We start from the raw sequence: 14,762 nt of genomic DNA on the forward strand, positions 1-14,762 counted from the left end.
AAACAAGTTACCAACAACAACCTAACGGTAGACCTCAAATCTCTCACAAATTGCAACTCGAGTGGAGTTATATATGCCATCGTCTGCCCCTGCGACCTTATGTATGTAGGGCAAACCAAACAAAAGATCAAAAACCGAATTTTCCAACACTGTAGCAGAATTCGCTGCCAGACAACAGGGGCACCTCTGGTAGAACATTATACAGAAAAGACTCACACTCCTGAATCCATGAAATGGGTTATACTTGAAAAGATCACCTTGGGACCATGAGGGGGGAATCTCAATTCCATCCTTAATATTAGGGAGTGCAAATTGATGCACAAATTCAATACCATACAGAAAGGTCTGAATGAACTGGACGCTAACTTTGCCCAAATGGCAGGACTTGACCCAGAATAACTATAATGCCCAAGTGGTCCTATGATCAAACTGTCAATTTGTCCCGTACCTAGCAAGAGACTCCACATCAGCACCCTATCTTAGCTTAAAGGCATTAATTCTCACTACTGATAGGAGACACATAACTCCTCAGCAGACACCCCTCCGTCTACATGATGAGCACAAATATGTTGTTTAGTAGGCAATTCAGAATGCAATACTGTCGATATTCTATTGGTGAACTGTCAAAGTTGTCATTCTTGTATGTATTCTATGTCTTTTAACTATGCACTTATATATTTGACCAAGTGAATGTTTCAAAAAATGCTGTTTATGACAAAGGTTCCCGCACTGATGTGGGAATTAGCACTGTTTGGCATTTGTTTAGTTTAATCCATATAGGAAGACGGAGATAAGATGATAATGTCCGGATGCGAGGCATGTGCTACATAGATACGAAGCTATTAGGTCACTCTGCCCCCTAAAACAAACCATTATTGGATTCTACCCCTGAGTAAATTACAATACTCTTTTTAGACGGTCCCCTACCAAACTGCGAGCGCCGCCACGGCATACTCGCCTGGAAGCCGCTGATTGGCTGCTTGAGCCGAGCCCCTTGCTCCTAGCATCTAGCGGCTGCACCGCGAGCATTCCCACAACCACGGAGAAAGGGACAAGTGCTGACTGCTGTAGCCTCGCGCTGCATAAGGTATGAGACAGCTACGTACCAAGTCGCTTTTAACTCAGTTTTCCAGTCAATCGGTAGTAAGCACAATTAATATATAGGTGGCCATGACTGGATATTGTCCTTATTATATGCCGCTTTGAAATGTTACTCTAGCAACTGTCATGCCATATTGCGGTTGTAATTGTAGTTCCCCTCTGGTCTTTAATAATGAATCATGCAATATGCTTGACAATACTTAGTCCCAATGTTATTTCTAGTTCATAACTCTAACTGTGAACTATTTAATACTGCGGAATAATTTTAAACCAGCAACCCTGACCTTAATTTCTGTCTCCTGAGCCCCTCAGCAAGATGTGCGGTGCACAGTGAAGCTTATTATATGAGGAAAGAAATTACGATACCCTTCACTACACTAAAGACGCCGAATCGCAGTAAGTGGATATACAAAAGGTTTTCCCCTTGCCAGTTGGCTAATGAGCTGTTTTAGCATTTCCGCTCAAACCCTCCCCCCATTGTACTGTATTTCAGAAATGAACAGGAGCACACTCAAGCCCAAGACGTGACGCAAGACTCGCCGTCCGTCATTTTCTTTGTAGGTAACCCCTACAATTAGCCTATATCAAAGTGCCACTTCACCACACAGTTAACTAATACTAGGTAATGCCATGTTTTCCAGGCTCTCCTCCTTGTCCTGATGAAGACCCCATCATGAGGGAAGACTAACCCTTTAACGCACTTGGGGTCGAAACGTAGACTACTCCTAATCCTACACGCCATAGGAACAAAAGAACGATTCAATCTTACCTATGTGTGATGTGTTTTGGGAACACTGTTATTACCTTAAATGTAAAGGTGTTTCGATTTGAATGTGATGCAACATTGTCACACCACCTTTACCTTGTCCCTCACATATTCCTCACTCCCTTTTCCCTTTCTCACTGAGAGCACCATTTGTGTAATGATTTTATAATTACATTGATGATATGCAGATGACTTATAAGTAATTGTATGCAGTAACAAGTATAACGATTGCATCGGTACATGGAATAAATACAATTCATTTCTGAATACTGCATACGTCACTCTCATTGCGCTAAGCATACCCATTGTGAAATATAATTGTGGTGAAAATATATACTAAAATAATTGCAAAGTATATCTACTCAACTCGGACCACCCTTCCTTGTACTTATGCATTAAATGGATAGACTCCTGATTTCGCCCAATTGACTTTAAGCCCTGACATGACGCCAAATTCGCGAAAAATGTTAGTGAGCTCCGGCGGGATGCGGGTCAAATCGCTGACATAAAGCAACAAATCGTCAGCAAATAATGACACCGAATGCATTCCGTCCGCTAGTCGTATACCCCAGGTTTCGCCTGAAGCACGCAGTCGAGCCGCCAGTGGTTCCATCATAAGAGCGAATATAAGAGGGGAGAGGGGACACCCCTGCCTAGTGCCCCTTCGCACTCTGATCGAGTCGGATATAAGTCTGCCCGTACGGACACGCACCACCGGCCTCCGGTACAGCAGCTTCACCAGTTGTAGAAATCCCTCACCCAGATCATATTTACGCAACACAGACATGAGGTAAGGCCATTCCACAGAGTCAAATGCCTTCTCCAGATCAAGCACCAAACAACCCGAATCAGGCCATCTGGGTACAGCTATACTCTGCACTCGGAATAACCGTCTGATATTACATGACGTGCTGCGCATAGGCACAACACCATTTTGATCAGTATGTACAAGACTGGGCACCAGTGGTGCCAGTCTTTGCGCCAATGCAGACGCCAAAAGTTTATAGTCTGTGTTTAGGAGTGCCAGTGGGCGGTAAGACCCCAAATTGGCCGCATCTCTGCCTGGCTTCAATAGCGACACTAGAGTGGCCTCATTCAGTGTGGGCGGGAGGGCAGTGTCATGAACAGCCGCTGCAAACATGCGCAATAGTTCCGGAATCAATAAAACAGAAAAGGCCTTATAAAACTCTGTAGGCAACCCGTCTGGACCTGGAGATTTACCATTTGAGAGCGAGAATATGGCTGTTCCAAGCTCTTCCGATGTAAGGGGTGCACCAAGGTCATCTCGTTGGGCATCAGTGACCTCTGGCAGGGGCAGGGTGAATAAATATGTCAATATCTGCTCGGCAGAGACCCGTATTCGAGAACTATAAAGGTCTTCGTAGTGTTTCGTGAAGGCGGCATGTATGTCTCGTTTTGTATATACTGTGGTGTCAGTGGCCACTGTTATGGACATCACTGGGGTGGTATGAGTGTCGCGCTTTATCAACCATGACAGCAGCTTGCCTGGTTTGTCCCCAGAAGTGTACGTGCGCGCTGAGTGTGCAGCATAATTCAGGTGTTTCATTCTGTCTAGTAATATCGTGTGGCGCTCCCTGTTTGCCAATAACTCTGTGTCATCACCTTCAATTGCTTCGCGTTCCCCATCTAGCAGTGTGGACTCAACCCTGGTCAGCTCGCCCTCAACCTGTCTGCGCATCCCTGTTTGCCTGCCCAGACAGTGGCCCCTAACAACCACCTTGAAAGCGTCCCATTCCAGCTGTGGGGAGGAGGCAGTGTCCGTGTTCGCCTCAAAATATTGCAGGAGGCGGGTTTCAAGTGCTCCTCTGAACAGAGCGTCTAGTAGGAGATCCGGTTGAAGGCGCCAGACAGGCACTGGTGGGCGTGGGCGCTCCCAGGCGAAGTCTAGAGTGTGGGGGTTATGGTCTGAGTGGGTGCGGCCTAAATAGCAGGTGTCCACCACTTGGGGGAGGAGATCACTCATCAGCATAAATCTGTCCAATCAGACGTGGAGTGTGTGTGCCCTTGAGTAATATGGGTATGTCTTCGTGTAAGGGCTACGCTGCCTCCAGACATCATGAAGATCCCACTGTTCGGCCCAACTCTTAAAAGCTCGCATAGCCCCATTCACCGGTGCACCAGCTAAAGGAGGAAATGAACGATCTAGGGTTACATCTAAGACACAATTATAGTCTCCTCCTAACAGGAATGGTATTCCATGCCATGGTGCAAGCACAGCTGACAATCGTTCAAGATAACTAAATTGCTCAGTATTAGGGGCATAAAGGGAAGCTAGAACGATGGGCTGCCCATCTAAGGAACCCTGTATCACCACATATCTACCCTCCGTGTCTACCACGCAGTGGGAGAGCGCAAAGGGGACCCAAGGTCGCACCCAAATCAGTGTACCTCACGCATAAGCTGAATATCCAGTAGCATAAATTTGTCCCCTCCATTTGCGGCGGAGTGTGAGTGTCTCTGTAGCAGTCAAATGCGTCTCCTGTAACAGTGCTATTTGTATGTGCTGTCACTTAAGGTAAGCATAGATTTGATAACGGCGGGATGGCGTGTGCATTCCCCACACGTTCCATGTACAGAATTTAACCACAGACATGATAACTATCTACTGTCACCGCATCCATCACCCACCCACCCCCCAGACCCACAGCCCTGTCGCACCACTCAGGTAGACACGGAGAACGGCAAGAAAACGCCACATACACCCATAACACAGTGATAAAAGGGGAACAAAAAACAGAAAAACAAAGAATCCCAAAACCCAGTGGGACAGTAATACAATACCAAAAGGTCGGCAGCAGAACATGTTGTCGTCCAAACGCTCAAGTGAGCTGCAATAAAACGTAAGTTCAAGGGGGAGTTTGCTGAGCACTCGACTCTAAAGTTAAAGAGCCCAGCATATGTGCAGACAAGGAGCGTCCACCCCCACAGGTAGTTTAGGTCTCTCGGGCTAGGTCCAGTAAATGGTTACGGTGTTTCCAGGGCACACTCCAGGCGGCCCCCGGCACCCCCATAGGAAAGACGTCAGATCCAGTAGAGCGCCAGTAGAGCATAACCGAGACAAGTAAGAGTCCATCGTAAGGCTCAAAAGTGCCCTATGTTCCACAAGCAGAGCCATTCAATCCAGGAGGCAATCAGTGGATGAAATCCGCAGTTTGTGGCGTGACATCAGGTAGGTCCGTCGATACCTGCGAGTCTGGCAGACCATATATGCATTCATCATTGCTGGGAGGATTACAGGGGCTAGTTGCTAGAAGTGGGTCTTCTTCCATGGAGCCACTGATTTCCACCACCATCTGCAGGGCCTCTTGCTGCTCACTGTGCATGAGTTTGGTGGAAGGGCCCATGTCGGTCTCCATCCGGGTCTGGCCCGACGGCAGAAGCCTCCTCCTGCGGCAACGTCAGGGATCTCGCTGACGTCTTACTGCTGACGTTGAGGGCATGGTGCCAGGTGCCGTTTCAGATCCGAAGTCCAGCCAGGCTTCCACTGCCTCCGAGGTATCAAAAAAGTGAGTCTTGACGTGAGCCACCACACGCAACCTAGCCGGGAAGAGCAAGGAATACTTCAGTGTTAGACTACGGAGACGCTGTTTTGTGGAAAAGTAAATTTTGCCATGTTCTGTGTCCCTACGTGTCATCCATCATATGTTATGTGTGCATGATTAAATATGCATATGTATTCCCTATGTTCGATTAATGACGCAATTACAGTTGTGTCCCCCTCTAGTATGTCAGTTTCCAGTTCTCGTGAATACTACGAATATCAGGCCTATGTAAAGCTACGTTGCCACGTTTCTCAGTGTGCACGTTATTCCATTGTAAAGTCCCCGTTTCTAGGCCTCAAAAGGGCCTGGACTCCAGATTCAGCTCCTGTCTCCTGAAGCCTCGCTGAGGAGCGATACAGCCCCCACCTGTATCCTCGACCCTTCACTTACTTCCTGCCTCGCAGTGCCCGGCCCAGCCTGGCTCAGTCTCTGAGTCTGCCAAGAATATGTTATGATTCCAGTTATCAGTTCAGCCCTCCTTCTCTGCATTCCTAAACTACTGAACTGCATCAATAGTTTCCGTCATTGTCTAGCCTTTCCGGCTCCACGTTAGAGAAATACTGTATTTAATGGTCATTTAATATTCTTCATCACGCACTACATGTAGAATAATGCATGGTCCAGTCTCAGAATCAAGTTAGCCTTTCCCCTCCTGACTTCTAGTTTATATCAACATGTTCTCTAAACATCAGATACTAGATACTGTTTAGGTACATGTCGCTCTGACTCTCCAGACTTCAGTCTCTGCTCCTAGCACAGAGTTCATAGCCCCCAGCTTCTCCTAGTGATACGTCATTGCCAGTTTGCGCGCACCATCAGGTTAGAGGTCCCGGCTCCTTAGGTAGCCCCCTCCAATGTTTCCGCCCCATTCATGACATATCCTGTTACGTTGGCATCACATGTCTATGTATACGCCCAGTTACACCTACTTTCGCCCTTATCTTTCGCGACTGCTACGCGTCACACCTTCTGCTCCACCCACTGCTACGCCTACTGCAATGTAATGCTATGTGTTCGCGTTATGTATATATGCTCATGTATTGTTATTGAAAGCCAGCGCGCTCATCCCAGATCCAGCCCCAGCAGCTGCTGGGCCCTGTCATCCTATTCCTATGCAGGTTGTCCTGTTCCTGTCCTTATGCTGTATTAAACCTGCAACTCCTACTACCTCGAATCTTGACTCTTATTTATTGAGCTATCTGTTATGATATATGTCTAGTCAAAAATAGGGTATTATTTATTTATTTACCACATAATGGCGCCCGAATAGGGACTTGCCCTTTCCCCACGCGTCGGTGAAGCCACGCCGACCCCCTGACCCTCTGCAGTCGTGACGGAACTCTTCTGCGCAGTGGCAGATATTTCTGCTCAAGTATCCCTCAGGCCCACGGAGGAGACGGAGGAGGCGGTCCAGCATCCAGACGAGACGGTGGAGGAACGCGGCGAGTCCCGACCAGAGCCCAAGCCAAGAGTCCAAGGTCCGAGGTATCCGGAGGTCCACCCGTAACTGAAGTCCGAAGTCCGAAGTTCGTCGTCCGTCGTCGTAGCAGTCCAGTCCAGTCCGAGGCCCTCCGTTCTTGCTGCCCGGTGAGTACCGTTACTGGGGTGGTATCTAGACAGGGTCAATTTAATTGACTCTGGTCTGTGGGTTGGTGGTACACAGTCCCACAAACGAAGTGTCCACTTCGATGGATGCGGGTCCTGACGTGTCTCTTTATGAGACCGGTAAGTTTCGTACTGTTTCAGCAGTGCATCTAGTTTCTGTTCTAGTCAGTTTCTGTTCTCGAGAAAATTTATGTGTTCTGTTCTCAGTATTTCCAGGTAGTATTCTGTTCGAACTGATTATTTTAAATGTTTTTCATGTATTTTAATGTCGTGGTATGAATGAGGAATAAGTATCGTGTTCATTGTGTATTGTATTGTGTCTAGATTACAGTTCAGTCATGCCCATATTTTCCAAGTTAGGTCAGTTAAAAAATAGAAAGGGTCTGCTGGAAGCAGCAGTTCCCGTCCCGCCCAGGGACAGTCCAGGTCATTTTATGTATCAGAAACATGGCATAAGTGCCATATTGTATCTAGATTTATGGGTAGAGTATACCAAACAGTTAGAAGAAAAGTATAGATGGCCCGTATCGGGTACATGGGATGCCGAATGCATCATGCGAGTAGAAGAAGCATTATGGAAAAAGAAAGCCAGACAGTCACAGAAAGATGCCATTGAGTTATGGCGCAAAGAAGCTCATAAAAGAACTGAAAAAGAAATCAGAAAGTCAGAATTAAGTAGAGAATCCTTAGAGCGAGCCCAAGAAAAAGATTAATCGAGATAGGTGAACAAGTCAAAGCCGAACAGTCAGATAGACAGAGGCATGCCCTTATTAAGGGTATGTATCCTCTTCTTGCCGAGGGTTTGCCAAAAGCGACCCCGGAGGCATCCAGTAATTTCCCGCCACCACTAGTTCCAACCAAGCTACGTCACAAACCGACCGCAGCTGATATTTTTATTTCGTCCTATCTGGACGACACAGTCCCTGAATATGCAAATCCTGTTCGCGCTCCGCCAGTCCCTGTAAATCAGGCACATCCAGACACCGGGGCACCCCATGCAGTACCTGCTACGGTACCCCCGGTCCAGCCAGCATTTCAATTTCCCGCTCCGCCACGAAGAATATCAGTAGACGACTCTAGTCTAGGGGCCGCAGGAGGAGGTCCTCCTCAAACCCCGCCGCCACGCAAGCGTTTATCAGCACTCGAATTACATGCTCAAGCATCACAGCGTACTCCCAAGAGTAATAAGTCTGTTGCAGAAATCAGGCAAGCCCTTGGCGAATGTGCCTATGACCCAGTCCCAGGCGAGAATAATATGGTTTTATATTCAGTACGCGTAAGGAGGGTGACCGAGTATCTAGTCACCCTACCCAATATGAAAGAAGATCTAGACAGAATATATCGTTTCATCCGTACAGGGGATGATCCAGAAAGTATTAGTGATGCCATGTCTCAAAGGAAAGCTGAGATCCAGCGTATGATATTAAAGTTTTTAATTAACTGTCTAATAAGAGAACAAGATTACCCGTCTAAAGATCCGGCCGAAATGAAAACCCTGACAAAGTGGATTGATAATATAGCCGAGGGTAAGCACAATACCATTAATGCCATGGAGAGTATGTACAAGAAAATCCGTAGAGAAATAATAAAGATACACGAACAACGTAAAGCAGCACAAGTAAGCGAGAAAGAAAGTAACTCTGATCCTGAAGAGGAAGAGGACGAGAATCCCGCCAGAATAGCGTATGTAGGAAAATCTAGATTTCCAGATCGCCATTTACGCCTAGAACACAAGTCAATTTTCCATCATTCAGCACCAGAACAAGGTTCCCTAGAACAAGTGTTCCAAGCTACCGATCACATTCTAAAATCACGAATCGGTTACAGTGAGTTAAGTACCATGCATGAACAGGAACTAACCCGATCAGCAGTCCGATGGATTACTGATTCTACCACTTTTCCAGACGAAATAGTGGCACAAATGTTTCTGAAATTGCCCCCAGCCGAGCAGCGACTGGTGGGTATGTATATGATCCAGCACCTCATTACTCTGTATGAGGGTCAGCACTCTGATCCAGGTCCGTTACACGATATCCTGAACGAGTTACTCCAGTATAGATGGAGAGGTCTAGGTACCGATTTAATTAGTGTCATTCTAGAACAGCGCCACAAATATAGAACGTTTCTGAACCCGCATTTTGTTCATGTCTCACCCCCAGAAAGTAAACCATTTTACATGGAAAGACAGAACCCGTTACGAGAAGTGCATCCAGTTAAGACAGAGGACGGTGAAATGCAACGAGTGTTTGTTTACACTCCAATTACAAAGATGGAACTCCTCGAGATGAAGAAATTAATTCCCTGTCACGACAAAGATCCAGCAGGGTTCCATAGAGAATTAAAAGACATGCTCCGTATGGGAGAATACACTTACCCAGATATCATTAAAATGTTAAAGGTCCTGTTGCCCGCAGGGGTGTATGAAAAGCTAAAGGAAAAAGAATGGGAGGTGGGAGAGAAAAAGATCGATTGGGCAGTTCTAGAAGCTGAAGACAAGGCACGAGTACCAGGTACCGGTCTAGGAGAGAAATGTAAAGAATTACCAGAATTATTAATACAAGTTTTACCCAGATTATTGACAACTAGAAAAGAGGACTGGGATGCAATCTCAGCCTGTAAACAGAAACAAGAAGAAGATATTAGTGATTTTTATTCTAGGTTTGAAAAATGCTTTAGCATCAATAGTGGCCTCAAGACAAGTAGTGAGTCATACCCTCATCTTTTTGTTACTAAATTAGTCGAGAATTCAAGCCCACAAATTAAAAATCGAGTTTTGAAAGTCGAAAGTACCTGGCAAGCTAATACTCCGTCCCAGATGCTCCAGATGCTCCAGTACCACCAGAATAGAATCAGGGAAGAGCAAGAACACGAGAGAAAACGTATGAAAGACACGAAAATGAAAGTACTAGTTGCACAATCTGTTCCTCAAGACAGTCAGAAGAGGGGTCCGAATCAAGCCAGTCATCCTGCAGCTCCTGTTAAAGGGAATTGCAATTATTGTAAACAGCCAGGTCATTTTATAAATGAGTGTGCAGTTCTGAAACACAACATAGCTACTGGTAAGAATAAAGAAATACCACGTCCGCCTAGACAAGAACAAGTTTCACAGACACCTCAGCCACAGAATGCACAACAGACAGTTACCGTACCGCAGCCTATCGCTGCAACACAGCACGTTACATCGCAGATGTACCAGTATGCACAGTCTGAGTATCCAGAGTACCAGCAGTATTCATGAAACAGCCTAGAGAGGGAGGTAGGCTTGCCTCTCATCGAGATACCTGTAGATCAAGAAGGTCCCTATGTTCACAGTCAAGTATTAGGGAAAGACAGAAAGTTTTTGATTGATACAGGGGCAAGTAGGACCACAATTAGTCACGCCGAAGTTCCAGGGGCTCCGCTCTCAGGCTCAAGAAATTTTTCCCTTGGATTTTCAGGAAAACCTATCGTAAATGAGATTTCAAAGCCAGTTACTCTAGAAGTAGGTCCATTGTCCCGCACTACTGATCTGTTACTTACTAAATCATGTCCAGAAAACCTATTAGGCATTAAGACACTGAAAGAGTTAGGTGCAGTTATATGTTGTTCCCCAGAGGGAATACGGTTGTTCCTACGTGACTTCAAGGGTCACTATGTATTACGAGATTTTGATTCAAGACTGTCTAATGTTCCGCAGCATTTATGGGCGCAAGGTCCAACTGATGTAGGTTACATGCAAATCACACCCCATCGTGTGACTCTCAAGCCAGGTGTAGTGTTACCACGAATCAGACAGTACAGATTGCCACCTGAGGCTGTAGCAGCCTTATACAAAATTATTGACGAGCTCAACGCTCAAGGGGTAGTTGTAGAAACTGACTCCAATGTATGCAATTCTCCGATCATTCCAGTCATGAAACGTACTGATCCTAATGCACCCACAGTATATCGATTAGTGATCGACCTACGAGAACTTAATAAATGTATTATTCCTCAGTACCCAGTTGTTCCAGACATCTCTTCCCTATTGACAGCCATTGATTCCGAAGCCATGTTCTTTACAGTAATCGACCTCAAGAATGCATTTTTTAGTGTTCCAATTCATCCAGACAGCCAGTTTCTTTTCGGATTCTGTTTAAATGGAAGGAGCTATATGTTCACACGCGCTCCTCAAGGTTTTACAGAAAGTCCTAGTATTTACAGTCAAGCACTCAAGAGACAACTAGACAACATTCACATGCCAACTGACACTGCCCTGCTCCAGTATGTCGATGATCTACTGATCACAGCCCGTTCTGAACGTGATTGCGAGCGAGCATCACTAACGGTTCTGTATTTCCTGGCCGAGATGGGGCACAAGGTGTCCCCTTCGAAGCTTCAATTCTGTGTCCAGCAAGTGGTATACTTAGGACACTTGCTGTCCAAGAGGGGTAGGCAGTTGACACCAGACCGTATCCAGTTAATAGCGAGTCTTCCTCAGCCCAAGACCCAGAAGGAGGTACGTGCCTTTATCGGCCTTACTTCTTATTGTAGACAATGGATTCCTCAGTATGCATTTCTAGCCAAGCCACTGATACAGTTAACGACACAGGAGGCAGCCGCATCGACTGTTCTCCCTTGGACATCTGAACATACACTTAGTTTCAACGAGTTAAAGAAAGATTTATGCCAAGCTCCAGTTCTAGCCACACCGAACTACAGTAAGCCTTTTACACTTTTCGTCACAGAACGCGAAGGTACAGCATTATCTGTTCTCACACAAGATCAAGCAGGACAATACAAGCTATGTGCTTATTTTTCTAGCACATTAGATCCAGTCGCCCAGGCTTTGCCTGCGTGCCTCAAGTCAGTTGCAGCCACAGCACTAGCTATCAGACAAAGTGATTCCATAGTCTTAGGACATACCTTGACAGTACAAGTTCCACACTCTGTGGAAGTTCTTCTGAATCTAACACAAACTCAGCACTTGACAATTGCACGTTTAACAGGTTATGAATTGACACTGTTCCAGCCACACATAGAAATCAGACGCTGCAACATTTTAAATCCTGCTACATTATTACCATCAGTTAATTCGAATTCTGCCACACACGATTGTGTGGAAGTAGTTAACATTACGACAAAGCCAAGACAAGATCTGACAGATATTCCGTTACCAGACCCCGACCTGACACTTTATGTGGATGGTTCATGTATGAGAACAAGTACAGGAGAACTAGTAGCCGCGTATGCAGTGACTACTGACACCGAAGTTATTGAGACACACCGTATTGATACCCTGTCCGCTCAAGCAGCAGAGCTAGTTGCTCTGACACAAGCCTGTATACACGCCAAGAACCTGAAAGTTAATGTTTACACAGATTCACGCTACGCATTTGGAGTCGTACACGACTTTGGAGTGCTCTAGCAGGAGAGAGGTTTCATGACTTCTCATGGAACCAAGATTCAGCATGGTCTCCTTATTCAAGCTCTGTTAGATGCCATACACTTACCGACATCTATCGCTATCATGAAGTGCAAAGCACATACGAAAGCCACTGACATTATTTCCCAGGGTAACGATCTAGCAGATCGCACAGCCAAGCTTACAGCACAGACTCCAGACATTCCAGTTAACATGACACATACTCCAGATCCGACTACATGCATGACAGTTAAGGACCCTACACAAGATGTCATAAATATCCAGTTACATGCTACTCCCGATGAAATCAAGAAATGGTCCGAACAAGGAGGGGTCCAGACAGATCAAGGATGGTTAACGAAGGGTAGAGCCACATGGTTTCTCCCCGACTCTATGGTTCAAGTCATTATCAATACCGCACATAGTCCAGCACATTTAGGGGAAAAAGCTATGTTAGATAGTATCCAGAACATTTGGTTCAACAAGCATTTACGAGCTGCAGCCAAGCAGAAAGTCCGTACCTGTATGATATGTTGTCAGTTTAACCCAGGTAAAAGTGTCCCGGTGGAACAAGGTGGTTTCCAGCCCCCTGACCACCCTTTTGAAGTCCTCCAGATGGATTATATTCAGATGGAGCGATGTCGAGGTTTCAAGTATGTCCTTGTAGTTGTATGTGCTTTGTCCAGGTGGACAGAAGCATATCCAGTCCCAGATTACACAGCCGCGACCACTGCCAAGCAGTTGGTTCGTGAGTTCTTCCCTCGTTATGGACTCCCTAGAGTTGTATATTCTGATAACGGCCAGCCATTCTCATCCGAACTCATGAAGCATGTTTCCCTTTTGCTAGGGTACCAGTGGAAGTTCCATTGTGTACGCCATCCTGAAGCAGCCGGTCTCGTTGAGAGACATAACCAGACTCTGAAAATCCGAATTGCCAAAGTGTGTAAAGAAAAAGGTGTGGACTGGCTAGTAGCTCTGCCAGTCGCTTTATTTTATATGCGCATGGTCGCACATTCCAGATCAGGTCTGTCCCCGTATGAGGTCGTTTTCGGCCGCCCCCCTAACATGTGGGGTACTCCTAGACCCCGAAATATTACCGATGTTTCAAGTAATATGCTGACAGATTACCTAGCTTCCTTGATGTCTGCCCTCAACTCATGTCGTTCACAGGTTGCCGCCGCATTTCCAGACAATACCGAGGTGGCACCGCATGAAATCGTTCCAGGATCCATGGTGATGGTCCGCAACTTTGACAGATCAAGTCCGCTGGAGCCTCGATGGAAGGAGCCCCGACAGGTCCTCCTCACTACCCGTACAGCCGTGAAGTTGGAAGGACGCAAAGGCTGGGTACACCTTTCTCATATTAAACTTTTTAATGGACTGAAACCCGCCTTAAAGAACATTTCCCAGGATTCAAAGGATTGCCAAAATATTGTTCTCAAGGACTGTCCCGCAAAAGACATTGTTACAACCCCTCCCCTGTTAGAGAAAACTCCGCAGCAGGAGTATAAACAGAAACTACGGTCTAGTAAAATAAGTCAGCCAGTTTGATTGTCTAAGTCCTCCCCTAGGTGAAACGGTTAGACTGTTTCTGACATGTATAAAATAGACCCCCATAGTGAGAGAGTTAGTCAAAACTCAATCCGATGTATCGTTTTTCTATGTTTCATATTGTTTCTCAGTATTATGATTTCCTGCACCAGTTATGCATTTTACCTGTATTTCCCAGTTTCTCATGTAAATAAGTCTGCTAATGCTACAGCAGAGCACACGTTTAGTGATCTGCCCCCTCATGAACTCTCTTACCGCCTCGCTATGCGTAATAACTCATTTATCCGCATGTTACATTACTCACACCAGTCCAGCAATACCACTAATTGTTGGGTGTGTGGTCGACTCCCCCCTTTTCAGACCCCGAAGGGAGTTCTGCCACTTTTTCCTTATCCATTCTCACATAATGGTTCGTGTGGAGCATGGTCCACGTTAACGTCATCCTCAACAGATATGTCTTTTCTTAACAGTACATGTTTCCCAGACAAGCAAGGTCTCCCCCACAGAACCGGGTTAGATCTAGAAAATGAAGTGTATAATTTAGGTAATTATTCGTCGAATTTCATGGTCCTGAATGTTCAGTCTGATACTACTCCAGACTTACCTGCTATTTCAGTACTACCAGTCAAAGGCGAATTATGTGTCCGAAATAATGGTTCCGTACATGTAGGACATAGTGATTGTACTACTATTGTCAAGTATAGTGACAGTGGGAAATCTGTCTTCAAAGCCTCACGTCATTCTTATTTTATTTGTGGTCAAACCGCATATGTTCGTCTACCCCTCGATTGGG

General features: G+C 45.9%; 1 long non-coding RNA gene across 3 annotated transcripts in view; it reads left to right on the plus strand.

The window, feature by feature from the left end:
- The first annotated feature begins 1,005 nt into the window (after nt 1-1,005).
- Nucleotides 1,006-14,762, plus strand: part of LOC144827500 (uncharacterized) — a 97,350-nt gene continuing 83,593 nt past the window's right edge. Inside the window, exons 1-2 of one of the 3 annotated variants that reach the window (XR_013610216.1) lie at nt 1,392-1,497; nt 1,595-1,658. This is a non-coding gene — a long non-coding RNA (uncharacterized LOC144827500). Of the gene's footprint in view, nt 1,088-1,391; nt 1,498-1,594; nt 1,659-14,762 lie in introns of those variants that run through there. The other 2 variants (XR_013610217.1, XR_013610218.1) reach the window with 2 other exon arrangements.

The sequence above is a fragment of the Lissotriton helveticus genome, chromosome 4_1, assembly GCF_964261635.1.
Source record: "Lissotriton helveticus chromosome 4_1, aLisHel1.1, whole genome shotgun sequence".
NCBI lineage: Eukaryota > Metazoa > Chordata > Amphibia > Caudata > Salamandridae > Lissotriton > Lissotriton helveticus.